Here is a 20,484-nt window from a genome sequence, read left to right as displayed (position 1 = left end):
AGTTGGCGGCGGGTAGTGATGACTAGCTGTCTTCCTTCTAAAGGACGACTAGCGCAGAGAATCCTTATGTAAATTTTCACGAAATTCAAAAACAAACAATGAAAAAACACGTGTTTATTTGCCGTTGGTTTGGAATCTAATTTGAAATCAGGTTCAGGTGTTAACGTTTAATTTGTTGTTGTTGTTTTCAGTTTAAACTTTATTTACCTATGTATGGAAGTCAGCAATTTACGTGAAGTTTCGGTACTGTTGGTGCATTTGTTAAATGGCACTACTAATATTTCTGTTTGTGGTACTTTTTTTATGTGAAAGTGAAGGAAAACGTGTATTGTATTTTTGTCTGTTACGCTAAAGCTAAATGATTCTTAGAGAGATAACTAAACGACATAGATTATTTTTCCTTAAATTATTCGTACAAAAAATGCTTGTGTTTGTGTGTGTGTGTGCACGTCAAGTAGGGAAGTTAAGCCTACTTTATTTCTTATCAGTCACGCATAAGTACACCAACAAACAGCTTTCCACATTAACTGAATTTCTACAATCACGACATTTACGTTTCAGCGCTATAATTTTGTTTACATTTGGTTAAACTATCTAGTATTTCTGGCCTTGACTGCGAGTCCAGTGTTTTACTTTCCTAAGTGGCTGACAGTAAAAATAATTCATTATATAGGCTAAGTTGTAGAAGTGGAACTTATTAATTAGTTCTTTCTTTAATGGTAGGTAAGATTAGTCAATTAGAGAATTTCTTATATGTATTAGGTCTAAGAATGTTCTAGTAATAGTATAATTTTAAAGTGTAAAGGGTGGTATTAATAAATTTACTCTTTTTAAATGAAAGTATAAACCACACAGATAATCTAACGATAGTTTCATTAAGTTAGAAGTTCAGGAAGATAAAACATTTAACAAAATGAATAATTTCAGAATTCTCTGAACTCAAAGGACCTTTAAGAAAAATATTGTATCTCTCCCTACTCGTGTTTCTTGTTAAGAAATACAAGTACTTGGCTTTTTAAACAACAATACTACTACATGAATTTTTAAACAACAGTAAAAGTACTTGGATTTTAAACAACACAAACACTTAGCTTTTTAAACACCAATACAAACACATGGATTTCTATACAACAATAAAAATACTTGATTTGTTAAGGAGCAATACAAACAATTGGATTTCTAAATAACAATACAAACACCTGGGTTTTACACAACAAAACAAGTACTTGGATTTTAAACAACACAAACACTTAGCTTTTTAAACACCAATACAAACACTTGGATTTCTATACAACAATAAAAATACTTGATTTGTTAAGGAGCAATACAAAGAATTGGATTTCTAAATAACAATACAAACACCTAGGTTTTACACAATAAAACAAGTACTTGGATTTTTAAAAACAATACAGACACTTGTTTTTTCAAACAACAATACAAACACTTGGTTTATAAACAATAATGCAAACTTGGATTTTCGAATAACAATGTAAACACTTGTATTTTAAACAACAGTACAAGTACTTGGTTTTTAAACAACAATACAAATACCTGTATTTTTAAACAACAATACAAACACCTGTATTTTTAAACAACAATACAAATACTTAGCTTTTTAAACAATGATATCAACAATCTTTGTAAACAACAATACAAGTACTTGGCTTTTTAAAAACAATACAAATACTTGGTTTTTCAATCAACAACACAAACACTCATAAAGAAGTAATATCAGTTAACAGTCTTCTCCCATAAAGAAGTAATCTCAGTTGTAGTCTTCTCCCATAAAAAGTAATCTCAGTTATAGTGTTCTCTCATAGAAAAGTAATTTCAGTTGTTGTCTTCTCTCACAGAAAAGTAATATCAGTTATGGTCTTCACCCATAAAGAACTAATATCAACTATAGTCTTCTCTAATAAAGAAGTAATATCAGTTATGGTCTTCACCCGTAAAGAAGTAATATCAAATATATTTTTCTCTAGTAAAGAGATAATATCAGTTATGGTCTTCACCTATAAAGAAGTAATCTCAGTTATAGGCTTCCCCTACAACACATTTAACACTTTTATATTTCTCCTTGAATATAGCACTAATATCTTCTTTTTTTTCAGCATGTTAAACTTATATCACCTAATGTTCAATATAATTATTATTTTATTATTAAATGCAATAGAAACTTGATTTTTAATTAAATTATTTGTCTCTGGAAACTAATTATGTTCTTATTTTTTGTAAAAGTTTTTTGCTAAGCCTTATTTCTGCATCAATGAAATTTGACCCAAATATTTTTCTCTTCTTTAAATTTTCTTTCCCTCGAATGATGGGGTTGAATATATCATCATATATAATGATCCAATAATTCTTTACTTCGGTTAATTCTGTCCCCAAGGGACATTCCTTTCATTTTCTTCCCTTCAAGTCATGGTGTTGAATTTATTATCATATCTAATGATTAAATAATTCTTTACTAAATCTCATAATAGTAGAGGTATTTTATTAAAGTTGGAAGAGGTGGGCAGTTTGTCAGATCTTAACTGATAAAACACATTTAGCCTTGTTAGAGGATTGGAAAAAAGGCTTGTGTTAGAAATGTCCTATTTGCACCAGACAGGTGAATACTTATTTAAGTTTCATATGGGGATTTGCATATTGAGCAGTGTTGGAACCACATGGTGACGAAATGTATATAACTTGTCACATTCAACATGGCTAAGTAACTGATGGCATCACGTCTTGGACAAGATTGATGTAAATATATTATTTTGTAAACTGTGGGGAAAAAGAAGAGATGTTGGAAGATAAACATTCTGCCCACTGATAGCAATCTAATTTCTGTTTACAGAACATCAGCCATGTAACCAGAACCTGCTGTTTACAGAACAATGTCAGCTACATAGCCAGAACATGGTGTTTACTGAACAACTTCAACAACATAGCCAGAATCTGGTGCTCTTAGATCAACACCAGCCATATATTTAGAATCTTGTGTTTACAGACCAACATCAACCACATAACCAGAACCTAGTGTTTACAGAACAACCCCAACCACATAGCCAGAACTTGATGTTTACAGAACAACTTTAACCATGTAGCCAGAACCCAGTGTTTAAATTTGGCTTCAATTAAGGATGGTGGGGGTGTGGTATCAATACCTGAACTAAAACTGTTAGGACCAAATTAGGCCCTGTTTACTTCTGAGTTGGAATAAGAATATAGTTTAACACAAGATGCCCTTGGGATCGTGAGGGGGCAAGGGATACAAAAAATGACACTAGAATTGTATTCAGTGGCCTAAAAAATTTGCCTTAGGCACTCTTCATGGCTAGATGGCCTTCCAAGGGCATATTAGTACCCTTAGTCCAGTGGTTCCCAACCTTTTTTATGCCTCGCACCCCTAAAAATTTTTAATATGTTTTGTCACCCCTCACAGTAATTATTTATTTAAGAATAAAGGTGATTGTGGCTAAAACAAATGTTATATCGCCCCCCCCCTGGAACGCTATCTCGCACTACCAAGGGGTGCGAGCACCCTTTGTTGGGAACCACTGCCTTAGTCGGTTGGTTTGTTTGTTTTGAATTTCGTGCAAAGCTACACGAGGGCTATCTGCGCTAGCCGTCCCTTATTTAACAGTGTAAGACTAGAGGGAAGGCGGCTAGTCATCACCACCCACCGTCAAATCTTGGGCTGCTCTTTTACCAACAAATAGTGGGATTGACCGTAACATTATAACATCCCCTAGGTTAAAAGAGCGAGCATGTTTGGTGTGATAGCGATTCGAACCCGCGACCCTCAGATTACGAGTCGAGTGCCTTAACCATCTGGCCATACTGGGCTCCTTTTGGTCGGTGACTATGCCTATATAATGATATCCAATGCATCAGTTCCAGAACTGAGGAGGGAGGGTAATCTGGATATACATACATTCTTTTAAAGCTACAAACTGGATTATTATAATATTATCATACTGATGGTAATGGTTATATTATATCGTTTCAACTGTTCAGATTATGAGGTATTTTCATCCCAACGTGAATGGGTAGGGGTAAAAGTGCACATGCTCCGACCTTTCACCATTGTGTGTACCATTCAACTTGCTGTATTTGATATCAGTGTTAGTAGCCATTCATTTTACCCTACTAGGCCTGACATGGTACGATGATTATGGCACTCAATTCGCAACCTGCTGTTTGTGAGTTCGAATCCTGTCACTGAACATGGCCTCTCTTTCAGCTGTTGTTGCGTTATAATGTAACTGTCAGTTCTATTAATCGTTGGTAATGCGTAACTCAAGAGTTGGCGGTGAGCAGTACTGACAACCTGCCTTTACTCTAGTACACTAGTACTAAATTAGGGCGGCTAGAGCATGTTGTTGTTGTTGTTGTTTTGAATTAAGCACAAAGCTACACAATGGGCTATCTGTGCTCTGCCCACCACGGGTATTGAACCCGGTTTTTAGCGTTGTAAGTATGCAGACATACCGCTGAGCCACTGGGGGCGCTAGAGCATGTAGCTCTTGAATAGCTTTTCTCAAAATCCAAACAAGTTACTAGTGTATCCACTAGTCTGGTTGTCTACCCACACTTTCTAGTACGTGCATATCAGGTTGTTTCAAACGTAGACACGTGTGGCTTCATTTTATCAAAACCTAAGCCTGAATAGGTTTATTATCTCAGAACTGTACGATCCAAATGTGTTTTCCAACTTCCTCCTAGAAGTTTATCTTTTCCCAGATAATAAATAAATAGGAACAGACCTGTAACTGCAACATTAAGCTCTTATCGCGAAGAATCATGGGTAAAAAAGAACAGTTTCTTCAGGAACGTGCATGAATGAGACACGAGCAAAGTGACCCTCACCGCCTCCCTTTCTTTTGATTTAGACATAGTAGAACAAATTAACAGGAAACCCACATAGTTTGGCGTTGTTATTTCATGCTTATGGGTGTAAATCTAACTTTATAGTTTCTCAGAAGAAGGCACGAGTTTCCGGTTTCCATAACGACCCTAATGCTCCAGAAGGTAAAACTTGCTCTCCAAAACTCCAGAATTTAGGGACGAAACAGGTTTTTTGTGTTTATTTTTATTTCTGTAGATTAGTTTTAAGCACACATGTATTTTTCTCTTAATAGAAATAGCGATTTTCAAAGTTTAGTATATGTATTTTGAAGAACTTTCAAGGTTTGGTTTGTTTTGAATTTCGCGAAAAGCTACACAAGGGCTATCTGCGCTAGCCATCCCTAATGTACCAGTGTAAGACTAGATGGAAAGCAATTAGTCATTATCATCCATCGCCAATTCTTGGTCTACTCTTTTACCAACGAATAGTGAGATTGACCGTCACATTATACATGTTTGCCATTTCTGGTTGTGGGAGCGTTATGAAGTGATGTTCAATCCCATCTTTTGTTAGTAAAAGAAAAGTAGCCCAAGAGTTAGCGGTGGGTGTTGATAACTAGCTGCCTTCAATGTGGTCTATCACTTCAAAATTAGGGACGGCTAGCGCAGATAGCTCTCGTGTAGCTTTGTTTAAAATTCAATAAATATAAATACTGAAGCCAGCGTAGAAGCAAATAGTGCGCGTTTAAAAAAAGAAGAAATTGAGGGGTTTTGGTTTGTTTTTTTTAGGGGAGGATCTTGAGCAGAAGAAACACAGGCTTGTAACAGTAGGTTCTGTTTTTTCGTATGTAGCTACCTTCTACATAACCAGTTCACAAGCCTACACCACACTTTAACGACATGATAGATGGTTGAAGGTCTATCGAAAGCTGCAAAGAAAGAGTGGGTTGGGGTTCCTCTCCTCACGGTAAGTGAGAGGAAGAACACGTAATAAATGAAGTTCATAAGGTGTGATTAAAAGTTTTGAATTTTTTTGTATCACTCCTTCCCTGAAGGGGACTAGAACAGTTTACAATACTAGTGCTGGTACCGAGAGAAACTGTACATCTTGCATTCTGTTGTTATTATTAAAACAGGTTATAAAAAACCAGTAGGTGCACAACCCCAGCACACCCAGTTCAAGTACTCTTGACACCTGGGCCTAGCATGGCCAGATGTTTAGGGCGCTCGACTCGCAATCTGAGGGTCGCGGATTCGAATCCCTGTCACATCAAACATGCTTTCCCTTTTAGCCGTGGAGGCGTTATTACGTTACGGTCAATCCCATTATTCGTTAGTAAAAGAGTAGCCCAAGAATTAGTGATGACTAGCTGCCTTTCCACTAGCCTTACACTGCTAAATTAAGGATGACTAGCGCAGGTAGCCCTCGTGTAGCTTTGCGTGAAATTTAAACCAAACAAACAAGTGAATGAAAATACAAGCAGTCAGTAAATAAGATAATAGGTGTATGTAATGCATCACAACCCTCATGGTGCGACTTCACAACTGTATTATTATTAGTAGAGTTTGTGAAGACTTTTAGTACCATATGGACCAAACACTGATTCCCAAATGGCACAACTTTATGTAATTGGGTTTTACTATATATAAATTCTTATTCAATACATTCAATAACCTACAAAAAATGTAGGTTTTTCTTTTCCGTTTTTTGCATTTCTTTAGTCTACGGATGTTAAGCCCTGTTTGTGCGTCGTGACACCTGGACGAAGGGAACATCTCTTAATGATCTAGGTGTGTTAGAACGTTTTTCATTGTTTTCTTTCAACAATGCTCTGATAGCTAGCTTACAGCCGTAGTTTGGCTATGCAGGTTATCGCAGAAATGCCTAGAAGATAATCGTAACGCTAGAGCTTAGAGAGATTTCTGTCGCCCATCAAGAGTAATAAATCTGGGGTGTTATCACGTGACCTTCTACTTCACATGAGCCTGTTCTGATCCTACACGGTAGGCATATAAATTAGCTCACAGTCGTACCAGCCTTTGTTGGGAACCATTGCTCCTTGACCTCGGAACTCGAGTCTGTTTTATAAACCATACAATAACTTGGAGCAACAAAATCGGGACTTATCGGAATCAGTTGGAAACAACGAGACATCAGGGTAATTAATAACATTCCTGACGACAAGGACTGGAGAAAAGTACAGGTAGCCATTATTCAGTAGTTAATCATTATTTGAGTTGCAACGTTTATAAGGATATGAAGAAAAAGTTTTATTATTTTTCTGCAGGCTTTCTAAAATTCATCCTTTGCTTTAAAATCAATTTTAAATGTACAATAAAAAATGTAGATTACTTTCTACCTGTCTAAACCACATGGATTTTCATCAAATTTGAATATGGCGTTGGACAGAATCGGCTGGGTTGATTCTCTTCAGATCTGAATTTGAGCTCAGGGAATACATGCGTCATAAGAAACAGATGGAACTTATTGCATTCGTCATAAGAAAGGGATAGAACTTGTTACATGCATCATAAGAAAGGTATGGAATTTATTACATGTGTCATAAGAAAGGTATGGAATTTATTACATGCGTCATAAGAAAGAGATGGAACTTATATGATTCATAGCAAAGGGATGGAACTTATTACGTGCGAACATATTTATTGAAACAGTTGTCAGTTACCTTTTTTCTAAGGAAAGCCTAATGGTGATCCACAAGTTGAAATAAAAACTAGTGTATGTTTAATTGATGTGGTGGCTGTTAAATAATGCTTAAAATATGTGTTGTGTGTATATGTTTTCTTATAGCAAAGCCATATCGGGCTATCTGCTGAGCCCCCCGAGAGGAATCGAACCCCTGATTTTAGCGTTGTAAATCCGTAGACTTACCGCTGTACTAGCGGGGGGGAATATGTGTTGTTGACGAAACGTTGAAATTCTGTTTTATTAAGAGGTTGCATAAATAGCGGTAAGAGAGAAGAGATACTGGCACAGCTTTCTCACTGATACCAAAGTGAGAGGGCCCGGCATGGCCAGGTGGTTAAGGCGCTCTTATCGTAATCTGAGGGTCGCGAGTTCGAATCCCTCTCACACCAAACATGTTTGTCCTTTCAACCGTGAGGGCGTTATAATGTGACAGTCAATCCCACTATTTGTTGTCAAAATAGTAGCCCTAGAGTTAGCGGTGGGAGGTGATGACTAGCTGCCTTTCCTCTAGTCTTACACTGCTAAATTAGAAACGGCTAGCGCAGATAGCTCTCGTGTAGCTTTGAGCGAAATTCCAAAAAACAAAACAAATACAACTTTGTTAATTTCATTTGCAGAACAATAGGCTTAGATTTGTTTTCAATTTCGCGAAAAGCTACACAAGGGCTATCTGCGCTAGCCATCTCTAATGTACCAGTGTAAGACTAGATAGAAAGCAATTAGTCATCATCATCCATCGCCAATTCTTGGTCTATTCTTTTACTAACAAAAGATGGGATTGACCATCACTTCATAACGCTCCCACAACCAGAAATGGCAAGCATGTATAATGTGACGGTCAATCTCACTATTCGTTGATAAAAGAGAAGACCAAGAATTGGTGATGGATGATGATGACTAATTGCTTTCCATCTAGTCTTACACTGGTACATTAGGGATGGCTAGCGCTAGCCATCCCTAATTTAGCAGTGTAAGCCTAGAGGAAAGGCAGCTAGTCATCATGTAGCTTTGCGCGAAATTCAAAAACAAACAAACAAACCAAAGTGAGGAGAGGACAAAAGCATATGAGACCAGTTTTACCTTCACTCATGCGTTTCCAAGACAATTGTGTCGAAAGATTAAATCATTAAATGTATTTTTTATTCATGGCAACTATTATAGTTTTATAGTCGTATTTAGGGAATAATTGCTGTACTTCTAATGGGAAATGTCGCAACCTTTCATAACGTATATTCATTCATGTCCATTTCACATTGGTTTTATGTTCTTACCAGCCTTTCCCATTCTAATGTGTAAACACGTGTTTTGTTTTGTGTTCTTTTCCCCCTGGTGACAAATATTATAATTTATCAGCTTCCGCAAGTTTTCCTTGAATCAGAGTTTGGAATCCGGTATTGTCTTTATGCACAAGTGGAACTGTGAAGCTAAATACTTTGCACTTTTATTTTTAACCATTCTACAACACTTCATCAAGATGTTTGGAAATTTCTGTTTTCCATCCATCAGGTAATCTATATGTGTGCGAAGCCTGTTTATTGTTTTAAACAAAAAATGTAGTATATTAGAACGTTATTAGGCCCGACATGGCCAGGTGAGTCAAAGCGTTCGACTCGTAATCTGAGGATCGCTGGTTCGAATCCCCGTCGCACCAAACATGCTCGCCTTTTCAGCCGTGGGGGTGTTATAATGTGACGATCAATCCCACTATTTGTTGGCAAAATATTAGCCCTAGAGTTAGCGGTGGGAGGTGATGACTAGCTGCCTTTCCTCTAGCCTTACACTACTAAATTAGAAACGGCTAGCGCAGATAGCTCTCGTGTAGCTTTGAGCGAAATTCCATAAAACAAAACAAATAGAACTTTATTAATTTCATTTGCATAACAATAGGCTTAGATTTGTTTTCAATTTCGCGTAAAGCTACACAAGAGCTAGCTGCCTCTAAATTAGCAGTGAAAAACTAATATGATGACAGCCAGTCAAAACCATCGACCTCAACAGAAATTGTAGATAATGTTAACGACTTTGTTATGTACAATAGAAGAATTACCATTATGAAGTGGGAATCCGTAAACGTACTGTAACAGATATTTTCAGTGTCATTGAGGTTATGAGTAAGGCCAGTGCCACATGTGTTCCAAAAATGTTGTCATTTGAACAGAAACGTATCCGAGTTGTTAAAAAGCTCCAACTCCAAAATTAACTGTGGGTGAAACTTGGATTCACGACTTTGACCCAGAGACAAAAATACAAAGTTTGTAACAGAAACACCCAAGTTTTCCCACTCATAAGAACTTTAAGGTGACAACCGAGTGCTAGTAAGGTCATGACATCATTTTTTGGAATGCCAAGGACATTTTATTAGTTGATTATTTGCAAAGGGGTCAGACCCTTAAAAGTGATTATTATGCTTCCTAAACCAATAATTTGCGCCAAGGAATCAAATAAAAGAGAAGAGGATAGAAGAAAAAGATGGCTTTTCCATACGAACAATGTCCAGTTCAAACATTTTATGTTGCTTTGAATGCTATCCATAATATTGACTTCAAATTACTTAACGAATTTAACTCCAAATTACTTTCTTTTTCTCTTCCCTAACCTTAAGACCTTTCTGTAAGGTCGAAGGTTGTTGTTGGTCTTGTGCATAGGGTCTAATCATGGACTGTAGATCAAGAGAAAGCTTTCTTTCAGAACTGTATAAAGGCTTTAAAGCAAATGTATAGACTCAAGGGTAGAATATGTTAAAAATAGATCACAGTTGAACCAACGTTTCTTTCATGTTTAGTCCAAATCATGAACCTTTCGAAAACCCCTCGTACATGAATTCAACACATTTCGAACACAAACCCATTAATTTCAAGAACGAATTATTCCTCGTCCAGTTTGAAGTGTTTCATATTTGGTTTTTAGTCCATCTGTCATATTATATAGCTGAATATATGTATTTATTTCAGCGAGGATTGAACCTTGGCTTGTGTTAGTGCTATTGTTTGTTTTGTTATTAAGCACAAAACTACACAATATGCTTAATATGCTCTGCCAATCACAGGTATCGAAACTCGATGTTTAGCGCCATACATCATTAGGCTTACCTCTGAGCTACCAGGGAACATGTATATACATATCTTAGTTTTTAAAAAACTCGCCCAGAAGAAACATAACAAATCTAAGTTCTGACAACAAGAATAGAAATAAACAGTTCTAGCAACATGTTGCTGTTTAATACATAATTATAATCACCAGTATGTAGATTTCAAATTAAATCATTGAATGGTGTTTGGGATAATGCCAAAATGAAACAGTGCTGTGTGTGGTGGCCATTGAAAACGGATCGTGTTAAACAACGTCTAATTTAAATGGTAAGAAAAATTCTCACGTTTTACACGCAGTGACCCGACAATATAGATAGACCAGTGAGTCGTTATATTAATAAATTTATTCTCATGGTAACAGACACAGAATACAACAATAAAGAATAGTTTATTGATTTGAAAAGTATTCGGTCAAGACCTGATGAATCACGATCTAGACTTCTTTCATTTGAATTTCATAAAAATTCCAACCCTGGTGGCCGCGACTGGAACCATAATATTTTATATCCCTTAGCACATAAATCACTTCTAAACAGGAACTGTGAGGTATTCATTAATATTATGTCTACAAGCTGTTTATTCAAACGTTTGTGTTGTTTTGTTTGTTTTTTATTTGAATACAAAAATCCAGTATTTTTTATACTAAATGAAGGCTAATTCATTATAGCATGATCTGTAAAATCTTAAAAAAAAAAGTGACTAGAGGTCGCTAGAGGTTTTTATGTGTTGATTTTTAATGGGGTTGTTCGTGTTGTCCAAAATGAAACTGAAACTAAGAAAGTTCGTGGGCGAACCCTATACAGAATTTCTTACGCTTACCAAGAGAATTGTACATAGCCTTACAAAATTCTACATTAAAACGATTTTATGGCCTTATAGCGTGGGTGCAGTCCATGTTTTCATATCCTATCATGCTATTTTTTTTATAACTGAACAATAAACTTGCAATGTAGTTTCCATTGCTAAAGTCTTCGCCGTAAGGCTGTCATGTGTCTAAAGCACACCCCGCTCTCTTGTTTCCTCTCCTTATGCCATCGGCCCGGCATGGCCAAGTGGTTAAGGCATTCGACTCGTAATCCGAGAGTCGCGGGTTCAAATCCACATCACACCAAACATGCTTGCCCTTTCAGCCGTGGGGGCGTTATAATCTGACGGTCAATCCCACTATTCGTTTGTAAAAAAGAGTAACCCAAGAGTTGGCGGTGGGTGGTGATGACTAACTGCCTTCCCTCTAGTCTTACACTGCTAAATTAGGGACGACTGGCGCAGATTGCTCTCGAGTAGTTTTGTGCGAAATTGAAAACAAACAAACAAACCGTATGTCATCTAGCGTAGGAGGACGACAGTTTCCTGGTGTACGTTTCATGGACAACTTTACCAGTATGCCTATCTATAGAACTCTTTCAATACCAGTTTTATTCTTCAACTGCTTAAAGTATGCGATGGTTGATCTGATATGTTGTAAAAACAGCCTTTATGCACAGGAATTGTGCTGTTTCTCTGCAGAGAAAACCTTCTTGATTACGTTGCGTATTGTTGTCTGGAGCACTTTTACGATTCATGGATTTTTAAATGTTACAAGACTCCTCATTTTGCTTAACGCATAGCAACATAGATTCCCACTGACTCTATCTAGTATCTAGCGAATCCACAGCCAATGGTTTCGCTAGATAATAGATAGGGACAGTGGGAATCTCCTTAATCCTTTCATGCGCGTCACTAATTAGATGACGAGGCATTTGGCTACCTTAAGAGAGTCATAGTCTTAAGAGAGTCTTTTCCTGAATAGTCTCCGTGTCCGAAGTTGATCCGTATTATTCCTTTCTTTACAAAAGTATTAAGTGCAATGGCTACCATAACCTTGGATATTATGTATCCAATATGAACACAACTTTACGAATTGGTTGTATGAATACTTCGACATGGAGAGTACAGTTGACTCGTGGCCTACTTTCTTGTAAACGTTTCTTACAAATTAGGATGGGTATATCTTAACCTTTGACCTGGATGTTTAACCCATAAGATGCCGTTCAAGATGGAAATACGAAACATCTAAAGTGAGTCCATTCTTATGTGTCCCAATTTTACTTAAATGTGTATTTCTGTCCCACAGTTCGTAAAGAAACGAGTTGCCACATTGTTACTATAATAATAATAATATGATAATAATATTGTTATTGCTATTGAATGGTTGGCACTTTGTCAAAACGTTTATGGTTTTAAAAACAAAACAGACTCGTGCCAAAGGAACATGTGAAACTTTTAAACTTTCTCCACCAACACGTGTTATAATTTAAAGAACGTCTACAATGTGTGTCCGGGTATTATAAATATTAACTAAGTGGTGTAAAAACAATATTCCAAGCATCATATAAACATAACAAATGAGATACATATTTATACACACCTATATTTCTTATCTATACCAACATCAGTCTTGTCAGTTTTCGTTTATACTGAGGGGATAGTGGGAAAAATATATATATTAAATACAAACATCCTTCTTCTTGTGAGGAAAATTTACAAAAAAATGGGGCTTTTTCCGTCGACTTATTGAAAAAAAAAATTTCGCATATATCAGCGGGAACGAAACAGACGCAAGGAAAGGGGATTGTATTTGAGTATATAATTGTTATTTTTCGGTTTATATGTATATAATCATGTCGGTATTATGTGCATGCATGATAGTATTGTAACCATGCCGAATAAATGGATTATAATTTAATATCTCTTCTGTGACACTTCCTAGCAAACCTGAGTACTACATTGTAGTGGATGTATCGAAACCCAAACTGTTTTGTCCAATATGTATTTCAGTCAATCTTCTTTTCTTAAAAACTACACCTGTCCCCAAGATAATTTCAGATTAGCTTTTAAACCCACCTCTCCCACACAGGATTTGTTTGTTACACTCAAGACTTTCTCTCAATTTCTCCTTCGTATTGGCTTGTATGTATTTGCATATGAGGAGATTGTAAGGCCTCCTATGTTGTCAAAATAATATTGTATTGACTCGGTTATAAGAGCGGTCTCGAACATAAGGCGACCCTCCCTTTTCATCAAGCATGGGAAATAAAAAAAATGAGTATCATAAAGTCTTTTTAGGCCCCCAAAGTCAATACTTTAACTGAATAGCCTGCAGGTTGATAAGTTGCAGGAATAAGCAATGACCTTGAGTAACATTCAGCGTGCATGTGTATACAAATGTTATTTGTACATTCAGAAATGCTAGAGTAGGTGAAGGGACCTATGGTCGGCCACGATTGTAAGACGAATTGTACAGCCTAATTATTAATAAAAAAACATCGCCTTATAATCAAATTACATATTCATATAATCAAGTGATCTTATCTATGCATAAATATATTCAACTTACATATACCTCCAATCAAATGATGCATAAATATATTCAAATTGCATATAATCCAATCGTGCAACCTTACGCGACAGTTTTCTTATCGTTTTATCTGTATCATTTTATGGTATACTCACAAGTTTTTATGTAATTCGTTATTGAAGCAGGCCATACGTAGATGAGATTCGTTTCGTTGAGAAGTGTTCATCAGGTATCTTTGTCGCTCCTTATAATTGTGATATTCTTGAATCACAAAAATGACAATCGACAGAGACCTGCCAAAAGTATAGTGCGCATGAGCGAAGAAACACATCAGCCAGAGATTGATCGGCCTCAAATAGTTAGTATGTAGGAATATGTGTGTATATAATCTTAATCTATACTTGTTTGTGTTGAATTTTGCGCAAAGCTACACGAGGGCTATCTGCGCTAGCATCCCTAATTTAGCAGTGTAAGAATAGAGGGAGGCAGCTAGCTAGTCATCACCACTCACCATTAACTCTAGGTCTACTCTTTTGCCAACAAATAGTGGGATTCACAATCACATTTTAACGCCCCCAGGGCTGAGAGGGCGAACATGTTTGGTGTGACTGGGATTCGAACCCGCGAACATAAGATTACAAGTCGAGCGCTCTAAGCACCAGGCCATCCTGAGCTAACAAGTTTACAGTATTTTATTATCTTGTGAACCACTAGGTGTATTAGGTGTTTCTGAGAAGGGTCGCAGAATGTAAATTTCCCAAAAGACTCCATCAGCGATCGAAATTATAAGTCTTTAATTACAGCACGAAGACTATATATCACTTAAAAACGTAATTCAAATCGCAAAAGAATACTTTAAAAACAATTGTCTCGAAGGAAAACAAAACCAGTTAACGTAGAAAAATTATATATTATGGTTTTATACCATTCTTGGTTGTTATTAGTGAAAATCTAACGAGCTTATGGTACAATTTAAGAGAAAATATATTTATTAAACGTGAAAACTAAAATCATTACTAAACCACGAGTAATACGGTCATAAAAATCTGTAAAGAAAAACAAAAACATAAGTTGTGAAATAAGTTAAAAGCGAGCTCGAACACTGGGCCTCCTAATCAGCAGCCCCTTACACCAACCATTAGCCATGACCGACCTGTTTAAAATCATGTTTCGAATTCAGCAACATATTTCATTCTTAGTTACCACACATTAGTTGCTCCTGATAAAACGGAAATATTAAGCACTAAATATAACTGAGATTAATTAACACTGGTTAATTAGCAGTAATAAGGTATTGTTTATTTGTTGAATTCTATCCCAAGGGGTAACTGCCCCCCGTTTTGAAGTGGTAGGCTAGAGTGGATTACAGCACCTATCGATAACTCCAATAGCAAAGTGGGATTTGACTGTAATTCTTATAACACACTCACGCTTCCAAAATACAGAGCGGGAATGTGTGTGCGTTGGCGTAACGGGACATGAACCATAGAACCTCAGCCACACAATCCGTCGAGGGTAATAAGATGTGGGAATTTTAGCACCCATAATAGTCAGTCTATAAGAACCGAAATACATAAATCTAAATAGACTATCAGTATCCTAGAATTCATCAATAATTATATATACAACCTTATTAGAATTACAGTCAACTCAAGCCCAAAATAAACCAATACAAAGGAACACCTTTATACCTATATTAATAAATATAATCAAACATCTAAGCACGCCATCTACATTCCCACACTTCGTTTCACAACCCCTTCAAACATGTGGTCAACTAACGGTCAGTTACCTCTTTCTTTCTTTGTGAACCTGACGATGATTGAAAAAAGTCGAAACGTTGTTCGCTCCTCTACATGAAAAAAATTTCTCAACCCAAACCAGCCGTTTTTACACGTATATTTAACAGAATTCTCGTTAAAAAATTCCGGTAAAACCTTGGCAATAAGTTTCTATAGTCACCGGAAAGGTTTTCATAACGATGGTAGCAGTTATGGTGAGAACCATATAACTCAACCTCTTGTTACTAACGTGATATAACTTCCAAACACGTGGCTCTAACATCTGCTTTGTTCGTGTTATAGATGTACTTGAGTGAAATATTGTTTAAGGTACATCTAACTTTTATTCCCAACTAATTAATATACATATGTTTCGTACAACAGTTTAACATATGACCAGTCTGATTTTGTATAACAATTACTATTATCAGAGCTTTAACCCCATTTCCATAATGAGTCACGGAAGCGCTTCACAGAACAATGTAGTTAAAGTTAATGGCGAGGTTTCATGGCACCATCAGAACCAAAACTAAAACCACAGGTTTTTCCTTGGATGATTTCACGCGCATTGTCACTCGCTGCTGATAATGACGTCATTGTTATACCTTCTGATTCGTGTTGATGTTTGAGATGATATCCTTTTATAACAAATGTTTAAAAAGTCTCAAATCGGTAATAAGGCACTGCCGTTGTGAAATGTGGCTCTTCAGTAGAATTAAGTTTCATAGAGGGCGTTATCCAACTTATTTGTTTTTGTTTTTTGAATTTCGCGCAAAGCTACTCGAGGGCTATCTGCGCTAGCCGTCCCTAATTTAGCAGTGTAGGACTAGACCCACCGCCAACTCTTGGGCTACTCTTTTACCAACGAATAGTGGGATTGACCGTAACATTATAACGCCCCCACGACAGAAAGGACGAGCATGTTTGGCGCTACGGGGAGGCGAACTCGCGACCCTCAGATTACGAGTCGCACGCCTTAACACGCTTGGCCATGCTGGGCCGTTATCCAATTTAAAGAATAATTTAAATAAATCAACACGACTCGTTTTGGTAGATACTTAACAACTACTGAAACTGACTCACCCCCAGGTATGAACTGTAAGTCATATAACATTAAAATCTGGTTTCGATACCCACAGTGGCAAGAATACAGATCGTCTGTTTCAAATAAAACATAACATTTCTGTGTTACTGTTGAACTTAATAATGGTTTGTTTTAAATAAAACATAACATTTCTGTGTTACTGTTGAACCTAATAATGGTCTGTTTTAAATAAAACATACCATTTCTGTGTTACTGTTGAACTTAATAATAATCTGTTTTAAATAAAACATAACATTTCTGTGTTACTGTTGAACTTAATAATAATCTGTTTTAAATAAAACATGACATTTATGTGTTACTGTTGAACTTAATAATAATCTGTTTTAAATAAAACATGACATTTATGTGTTACTGTTGAACTTAATAATGATCTGTTTTAAATAAAACATGACATTTCTGTGTTATTGTTGAACTTAATAATAATCTGTTTTAAATAAAACATAACATTTCTGTATTATTATTTTAATTTTTTACAAAATTCTGAAACGTTAGTGAGTCGTGTTCGGTTAGTTAGGTCGCTTATTTCTCGAGGTGAAAATCAGTTCAAATATCAAGTTAGGTTGTTCGACCCACTTTGGAAACATCAAAGTGGGGGTGTGGAGAGGTCGTTCACTCCGCTCGGGCTCGGCATTATGCAGAGGACTTTCCGATCAAATCTTGTGGTACAGAGATAAGCTGTGATGTAAAGATTGCGTGCACGTGGATTATTCTCCAAGTACAGTGTGTGACACGAAGAATATATTTCGGCGGTCCTTTTCGTCAATCACTGGATACGTATTTGTTCATCGTGCTAACTGGAATATAATAAAAAAGACAATAAACAAGCGATGATTGGACTTCATTGGAATACAAACAGAATGTAAATTTGCACGAATTCGTGCGTTATTGTGATTAGTTTTTAGTCAATACCATGTTCTGTACAAAGAAAACAGTTAAGTATATCGTTAATGGTATACAAATGCAACTTCTATATGTTGTCTGAAAGTTATTATTTTTACTCCGCTTTACTGTTGCTTTTCATACAAGAATCGTTTCACAAATCTTACATGTATACAACAGAAATGTTTCGTATTTTAGTGTTTACTTCTACAACACAAGAGTGTAAATGTTTGATATGTTAGTGTGTTAAGTTGTACAAACCAGGAGAGTAAGTGTTTGATAAGTAATACATAAGTTACGACTTGCTGGTGTCGAAAGATATCATGGAGTAGATACACTAGGATTGTTAGTTCTGACAAATGTAACTTTCATATATTGTTTCTTCATGTGTTATTTATTGATGAAATGGATTTGTTTTTACGATTTTTCAATTAACTATATTTCACACTGTAAACTTGTCAACTTTTTATGTTAGGAGTTAAATCACATTAATAGCTTCTTTAATGATTAAAACTTGAGACCAACTAGAGTGGAAAACGTTTGTCCAATGTTCATTTTGTTAGTCACTCAGATTACGTTTGTCCAATGTTCATTTTGTTACTCACTCAGATTACGTTTGTCCAATGTTCATTTTGTTACTCACTCAAATTACGTTTGTCCAATGTTCATTTTGTTAGTCACTCAGATCACGTTTGTCCAGTATTCATTTTGTTAGTCACTCAGATTACGTTTGTCCAATGCTCTGATTATTAGTCACTCAGATTACGTTTGTCCAATGCTCAGATTATTAGCCACTCAGACTACGTTTGTCCAATGTTCGCTTTATTAGTCATTCAGATTACATTTGTTTAATATTCTGATTATTAGCCACTCAGACAATGTTTGTCCTTCCTATTATGTTCAACTTTACGTTTCGTGTAATATTCAACCGGTTAAACTTCAGATAAACTGAAACAACTTTAAATTCATAAAATCATTTTTGTTTAGATATCTGATTGATGTTAAACAATGGAAACTAAAGTTTTATATATCAAAAGTCAAAAACGTTTTCAATTTCATCATCATATAAAAAAATTGTCGAGTAAAATAGAAACGAGATATATTACAATTAAACTTATCATATGAAGCAATGTGCTGAGAGACTAAAATAGAAACAAGATATATTACAATTAAACTTATCATATGAAACAATGTGCTGAGAGACTAAAATAGAAACAAGATATATTACAATTAAACTTATCATATGAAACAATGTGCTGAGAGACTAAAATAGAAACAAGATATATTACAATTAAACTTATCATATGAAACAATGTGCTGAGAGGCTAAAATAGAAGCGAGTGTATTACAATTAAACTTATCATATGAAACAATGTGCTGAGAGACTAAAATAGAAACAAGATATATTACAATTAAACTTATCATATGAAACAATGTGCTGAGAGACTAAAATAGAAACGAGATGTATTACAAGGGGATTAAACTTGTATGAAACAATGTGCTGAGAGACGGCCTTGAGTCACTAAATAAAATAACTCAAGATTCGGTTTAGTTTCAGAACTATCATTTTAGAAAGAAAATATTTTGTTTCAATAATAGTATTTTGTACATTTGTGAACATTAAGTAAATTTTGCGATGTAATCCATTAACATCATCCTAACTCACGGTGAACCGTTACAATGTGTTGTGATTTTAACAATTCCACACAAGATTATAGCACAAGAGAAACTGCAGTAATTTTTCATGGTTTTAATAATTCGAAAAATTCAATACCTTTGCGTCTGTATATGCAAACATGTACGACTATGTTTGTTGGTTTCAACTTGTTGGCTGCCATGTTTAATTGGAGTTGTTTCTTTAACTTATGAGTTCTACCCTAAACGAGATAGCTACTTTAACAACACGACAAAAATCCGTAGATACTGTTTCGCTTCATCTCGACTTGAAGTGATTATGTGTTGTGTACCTTTTTGTTGTTAGAAAACTTACAGCTGAAGACTAAGTTGTTATGTTCCTAGTTGGTGGTAGCATGTCATTTGCAATAGCTGTGGTGGACGTGGTTATAACCTTTTGTTTTTGAAAACCTTTAGGGAATAAATAAATAAAATAGTGTCAAAAATATCATAAGACTAAGACTATTATCTTATGACAAATATAATTTATTACAAACCTTTTTCGCTAGCTTATGAAAGGCACTCACACCATAAGAATTGTCATCCAGAAAGTTATGGCTGCTTGAAACGAAACTTATATATAAAAAAATACTCTTTGCTAGCGAAGCAAATAATTCTAAAAAACAAAACAAAACAAGATTAATTGTCAGCCTAAATTCTTTGGGTGATCAGTTCGTTCTAATTATTGTTAGTAAGTGCAGTTTTCTGTTTAATAAACAACTAGTGAATAGTTGTTCCTATCGTTGTTAATAATAATAATACCCTTAGACTAGCGAGTAACAAGCCTATAAAAACCAACGTTTCTGATTAGTTTGGTTTGTTTTCAATTTCACGCAAAGCTACACGAGGGCTATCGGCACTATCCGTCCCTAATTTTGCAGTGTAAGACTACAGGGAAGGCTAGTCATTACTACCCACCGCCAACTCTTGAGCTACTCTTTTACCAACGAATAGTGGGATTGACCATCACATTATAACGCCCCCACGGCTGAAAGGGCGAGTATGTTTGGTATGACAGGAATTCGAACCCACGACCCTCGGATTACGAGTCAAGTGCCTTAACCACCTGGCCATGC

General features: G+C 35.8%; 1 protein-coding gene across 3 annotated transcripts in view; it reads left to right on the top strand.

Moving 5' to 3' along the window:
- Positions 1-6,873: 6,873 nt before the first annotated feature.
- The window catches only part of LOC143243829 (surfeit locus protein 4 homolog), an 81,311-nt gene continuing 67,700 nt past the window's right edge, over positions 6,874-20,484 (top strand). Inside the window, exon 1 of one of the 3 annotated variants that reach the window (XM_076487514.1) lies at positions 6,874-7,376. The gene's annotated coding sequence lies outside the window, so the exon portion shown is untranslated. The remainder of the gene's footprint in view (positions 7,377-20,484) is intronic. The other 2 variants (XM_076487513.1, XM_076487512.1) reach the window with 2 other exon arrangements.

The sequence above is a fragment of the Tachypleus tridentatus genome, chromosome 2 (genome assembly GCF_004210375.1).
Source record: "Tachypleus tridentatus isolate NWPU-2018 chromosome 2, ASM421037v1, whole genome shotgun sequence".
In the NCBI taxonomy this organism is placed as follows: Eukaryota; Metazoa; Arthropoda; class Merostomata; order Xiphosura; family Limulidae; genus Tachypleus; species Tachypleus tridentatus.
This window is presented reverse-complemented; position numbering and strand designations above follow the sequence as displayed.